This window comes from Miniopterus natalensis, chromosome 2 (genome assembly GCF_054644295.1).
Source record: "Miniopterus natalensis isolate mMinNat1 chromosome 2, mMinNat1.hap1, whole genome shotgun sequence".
NCBI lineage: Eukaryota > Metazoa > Chordata > Mammalia > Chiroptera > Miniopteridae > Miniopterus > Miniopterus natalensis.
The window spans coordinates 80,996,405-81,002,404 of NC_142082.1; the positions used below are offsets into that span (position 1 = coordinate 80,996,405).

The 6,000-nt window shown below is 35.5% G+C and overlaps 1 protein-coding gene across 1 annotated transcript in view; it reads right to left on the reverse strand.

Moving 5' to 3' along the window:
• LCP1 (lymphocyte cytosolic protein 1) overlaps positions 1-5,253 on the reverse strand; it is a 47,939-nt gene extending 42,686 nt beyond the window's left edge. Inside the window, exon 1 of the mRNA XM_016219175.2 lies at positions 5,202-5,253. The gene's annotated coding sequence lies outside the window, so the exon portion shown is untranslated. The remainder of the gene's footprint in view (positions 1-5,201) is intronic.
• Between the last annotated feature and the right edge of the window lie 747 nt (positions 5,254-6,000).

Consider the following 6,000-nt stretch of genomic DNA (forward strand, 5'->3'; position numbering starts at 1 on the left):
AGAAAAAATTTTAAATGTTTATAAAGCACTGAAAATGACAGGGAAAGTTCATTTCACATTTTTAAGATGAAGAAAGGTGGGTCAATAATATAAAACTGCATACTTGCTTCTCTTTTTTTTCTTACTTTCATTTTGCACAGTTACCTAGCTTTTTCCATAAGGAATGTCTATCCCACTCTTCTTAATCTGGCCCTCTTGGTGAAGGTAACATGAGATGATAATGTCAAGGAGGTGCCGAGGATCCACATTTTAAAATGCTACAACTGAGGCTAACAGAGATGCAGTTCTAACTCTAAATTTTGCCTCTGGAATGATGAAAAGGAAGAAGATGCAAATTTTATACAAATACATTTGTATACTTCTTTACTTCATATATTTGGATACAGAGTTTGGATAAATTTCAGTGATAGCTACAAGACCAAGGGATCAAAATGCAGGGTATTATTTAAGTGCAAAGTAATCCCATTGACTCACTTCCCTCTTGAAACTACAACCAGAGAAAAAAGGAAAACGAATTATCTGGGAGATTGCAATTCACATGCTTAATTAATTTGCCTGCTGAATTTGGTGTTTTGGCTTTTCTGCCTGTGGAGAACATAATCTGTTTTTCATTTTAGCTCAGTCAGTCAAGATGTATGTGTATGTGTGTGTGTTGGGGGGTGGGGTGGGGGAGGCCATCCATCCACGTAACTGGAGCTGGAGTAAAACAAGAATCAATTCTGCAACCACAGAACTGTGGCTTTGCTAGTTCCTTAATTTCACATTTTAGCTTTTCTTTCTGCCAGAGAAAACAACCAACCATATTTGAGAAGTAAGCCTCCTTATAACCTGCAAGCGGGGCTGATGCAGGCATGGCTCTGAAGTTGAGCAAAACTTATTTTAACTCAGTAGGTGGGTCACTTTTTACCTCTATATTTCAACTCGCAATTAAAACAATCTTTCAATCTTTTGCAGTTTTTAGAATACTTATATCTGGCCATTATTATATAATTGTAGACATGCATATTTGGGCCTAAATACTAAACTGTTTAATTTATTCCTGTCTCTCAGTCACAACAATTAGAAAATGTGCCACTTTACTAACCTATAGTATTATAACTTTCTAAGACTGATAATAACTTTTTAAAGCTTTTGAAGGTAGAGATCATGTTTTATGACACAAGCAAAGGACCTATAAATTGGTAAAAACCAAATAGTCAAGTGCATAGAGGAGCTGAATAAATACTGATGATGATGATGATAAGGAATAGACTTTAATAAAAGCAATTATAACACAGACGCATTTATTTGGGATAAATTATGATTATTTAAGTTCAGCTTGAAGGCTTAGGTGTAAACAGCAGCATGGCCTGCTGCCTGTTTACTCCAGGAGGTTTCCCCTGGAATTCAGCAGTTAAAACAAAACTGATTCAACTGTAGAAAATTAAAGTAATCAAATATTTATTTGAATAAATTAACTAGTCTTGGATTGTTGTGATGACTACATGCATTAACATGGTTAAAATCCTCACAAAGTACTCAGTTCAAAGTGAGTAGTACATAAGTATTAGTTGTTATTATTAATCTGATAAATTGAAAGTCTTTTTCCCATCTCTGCTGCTTGCAGTACCCTACAAGATGGAGTGATTTTTAAATTACGGGGAAGACTATGTAATGACTGAAATCGACAAACCAAAACAACGGAACAGTTAATAGGTGTATAAGGAAGTTGAATATAGAGGGAACTGAGGAAAGCAACCAGGAGATGCCATCTGGGGAGCCCAATAGTTACCGAGTTGTATGGAGATGCCCCTAGAAGATGAACATCTAATCAGGTGGCAACTTCTTAGAACTTCAAAATGAAAATAATGTGAAACTGCAACACTTTTTATTTGAGAAGTGCACTGCCACCTAGCAAAATAGGGAAACTTGAAACTCTTGAAATCTGCTGACATTGATATTTTGGTAAACTCTAATTCTAATTTTTATTTCTGCAGTTCAACATACAGATGGAATAGCATCATTTCATTGGTTGATATCTGTGAGAAGGGAAACTAGCACACAAAAGAACCCTAAGGAGACAATTAGGTTAATCTGAATAATGTCACTCTGCTATACAATCTGCTATTAGTAATAAATTCCAATGCCTTTATAATCTTACTTTATAAATTTTTTACTTCACAACTATAGTCTTATAAGAAAATGTATTAATTTATTTTACCTAACCTGATTTTAAAATTTGTTTGCTATCTCCCCTAAATACACAGAGGGGCTTTTACTCTTTAGGAAACAGAGAGAAGTTGACTTGAGAATTTTCTGAGAATAATTCCAAATAAGTAAAAGCTAATGATATGCAGTCCTTTGTTCTTTGTCATCAAAGAAGCCCATTACCAGGTACATAGCTTTGTTTAGGGTAGCTAAGTTTTAGCTCAATGAATAAGTGAAATCAAAGAAAAGGCTCTCATGAATATCCAAGGAACTGAGGAAAAATACTTGTGATAAATTTTTAATTCAATAAATATCATTAGCTGCTACTGTGTGCTGGGAGAAATAGAGAAGGAGCTCAGGTTGTCAGAAAATAAGGACTTGAGACTAAAACAACATTATTACTGCTATACTTACTCTACGATCAAAGCATTAAGCAAACACACACAGAAGAAACTTTGTGCAAGAAAGTGGGGTGGGGTCTAGTAGGAAAAAATTCCCAAAGGACATGCTTCTTGATGTGAGTCTTGAAAAATAAGCAGAAGTTTTACCAATAAAGAAGAAAGCAATTGGAGAAACAGTTGGAGAAAAAAAAAAGTGAAAGAGCATAGAACTTTCTGGAAGCTTGTGGTCTTGTGCGCCCAGAATGTGAGTGAGGGGGGGGTCAGTTAGAGCAGAAGGAAGTGACAAGAAATAAGACTGGGGAAGTGGTTGAGGTAAGTTTGTGAAGGCACACAATTCATTAGTAAAATTATGCATTAATGAAAATATTTTATTCTATTATTATATGAAACCTGCAACGATACCTCTTATAAAAATAGAAATTTTTCTGGGTTTACTGCAATTTTTCTCTCTTCCTCTCTCCCTCCTCTCTCCTCCTCCCTCTCTCTCTCTCTCTCTCAAAAAGCTCTCTGTTCCTCTCTCTCTCCCTTCTCTTCCAGCTTCCTTCCCTGCCTCTTAAAATTATGAGTGCCTAGATCTCTCCAGTCAGCTTCAGAAACAAAAGCCTTTAGTTATCTACATCTGGGGAAAAAGTATGCTGGTACGGAAGAGGAAATTTGGAATAGACACACATCCTTAGAGAGGTAGCATGGAGCTGGGACCTGGCTATCTACTGCCCTTTGCCCCCTCCAACCACCCAGTAACCTTGGGACAGTTTCTTCAATGATCTCAGCCCACTCCTCATCTGTAAAGAGGATTGAATGATGTAATGCATGAAGAGTGGCTGAAGAGAGTAAATAATTTTAAATGTTAAGTATTATCGTTACTTGTCCCTTTCTTTCTCACTTAAATAGATACATTTGAATGAGACTTTACCTGTTAGCCTCCCCTTCCCCAAAGGGTTCAGAAAATGAATTATAAATGATGTTAAAACACTGAAATTGCTCTCCAAATTACCAACTATTCAAGGCATAATTTATGAAAGAGACAAAATTTAAAATGTGACAAAGAAAAGCATCACTGAGGTTGCTAATGAAATGTCCCCCTAAGCACAACTCCATCCCACCACAGCAGTGCTTGTCCAAAGGGCAAGAATCAGAAGATTCTTCTCTGATGTTACTTGCAGTGAGAAAGAATGAAGAGAAATAGATATTTTATAGCATAGCAGGCTGATGCTTTAACAAGCTAAACTTGATTTAAAGCAAGAGACTTTTTACTACTTTGAATTAACTTTTTCATATTCCGTTTTATTCCTTCCCAATGTAAGGAAAATGCTGACATACCTTTACATCCTAATTTATTTTATTCTCATTAATATTTGTCTTTAAAATAACACACAACATGTTTTTAAATTTGTTCTTTAAGGGGATTCAAGTCCCCTTCTTCCAATTCTACATTTTTTCAGGTGAGATATGTAAAACAATATTGATGATCACATTTTGCAATGTCTAGAAATTCACATTTATAAGTAAATGGTTAATTTCATTCAAAATTGCCAGTGCAGATATTCTTTAAACAATTTTATTTAATAGAAACTAATTATGATAGATTTATATGGAGTTAAAAACAAAATACGTGAGGATAAACCACCTTTGCTTAATGATTTTTTAAAAGTTGTCCTGAGGTAGTAATTATAGAACACAAGTTGCTATATTTGATTAACAAAAATTGGGTTTTGCTAAGCATGCTGATAAATGAATCCATTTCCAGTCTGAATGGCTTTTATATTTATTATCTGTCAATGATTCTTAATATTGTTGGATAACGATAATTAAATAAAGGCTGATGCTACAAGATCTAACGTCTGTGTTTCAACAAAGTGCCTTGGATAAATATCCCATATCAACTTTATAAGAATTTCTATTGTAGACAGAAACCTTTCACCCAAAACTTAATGGTCATTTGCATGGTCATAAGCATAACGAATAGTTCAGACAAATCTATGAAAAAGTACAATTAAGCAACACAAATTTCTTTTATTTTTAGACAATAAATGGAGAATAGGTGGCTCTAACTCCATGTAGTTACTAAGCACACCCATTAAAAACTGTTGGCACCAAAATCACTTGAATAACCAGCAACACACTAATATGTGACTCAAGATGTTAATATACCCACTGAAGAATTGTAAAGAAGTTTTTTAGAAAAACAGAACCACAGTAGCTAAAATGAAACCACCCCCATTAGGCACACTCTAAATGATCAATACGCTTCCTGAAAACGTTTTTAAAGCAGATAAAATCACAGTAAATAGCCTCCCTGAAATAAAGCAATAGAAATAAATTAGAACGTGATTTGGTTTAAAAAGAAAAAAAATCATAGTTTTGGGGGGAGATAACAGTGGATAACTGGAGAAGCTACCCAGAGAGCAGAGGGGTCCCACTCTGGACACATGAGGTGGCTGCAGCATTGCTGAGCAGTTTAATGGTGGCAGAGCTCACAAAGGGCTCAGGTGACAGGTGCCCAGATCTCTAGTCCTCTGAAGGCAAAATCCACAATCCACAGAAACAGAGCCACCCAACAAGCAAAACATCATAAGCACTTATAAATGACAAAAAGATATAAAGAAAATTTACCTTGTAGAAAAACCGTCCTCAGTGGTACTGGCGTGAGACCAGAAACTCCCTTCTTTCTGATTTGCAGAAGAACTTTGTCAACGCTGAGTGTGTGGTCACAAGGCAGGAAGTGACTAAAATGACAAATCATCAGCCAAGAAAGAAATAGATTTTTGTCTTTATAAGGACATTTTACTTAACTTTTTTTCAAGTGCCCTCCCCTACAAAAATCACCTGACAGAACAGGTCACACTGAAATTTAGAAGCCTCTTACCACTTCCTCTTTATAAGCATTTTTCTCTTTCCTTCCTTTTTTTTTTTTTTTTTTCTCCTCCTCTAGCTGTTTGTTAACTTCTGGGCTACTTAAACCTGTCTGAAACCTGTCTGATTTCAGATAACAGTTACCTTGCCTACTTTCTCTGACCCCAGTTGAAAATGCAAAGCCCAGGTTTCTGGCTACTTAGAGTAAAGATAAACAAATTATTCACTTAAAGAGCCAAGAGGTGTTTCAGTACACCTGAAACAAACTAAAAGGGATTTCCTGGGGAAAGCCCGCCCCAGCCTAAACCAAATCTCTCGTAAGAGTCCCTCAACAACGATATTGGTGCCAACAAAACATAATTACTTCTTTAAGAGGAAGGCTAGAAAACCTAGGTCACTATATTATTTATTCATTATTTTATTTATAGAACACCGATGTGCTAAGGATCTCTTTAACCCAATTAACAATTTCAATTATTTAGACATTTCCTATAAAGAGCACCAGTGGATAACTCAGGCAGCTGTTATGGTTAAATGGGCAGCTAAATTCCTTCATACA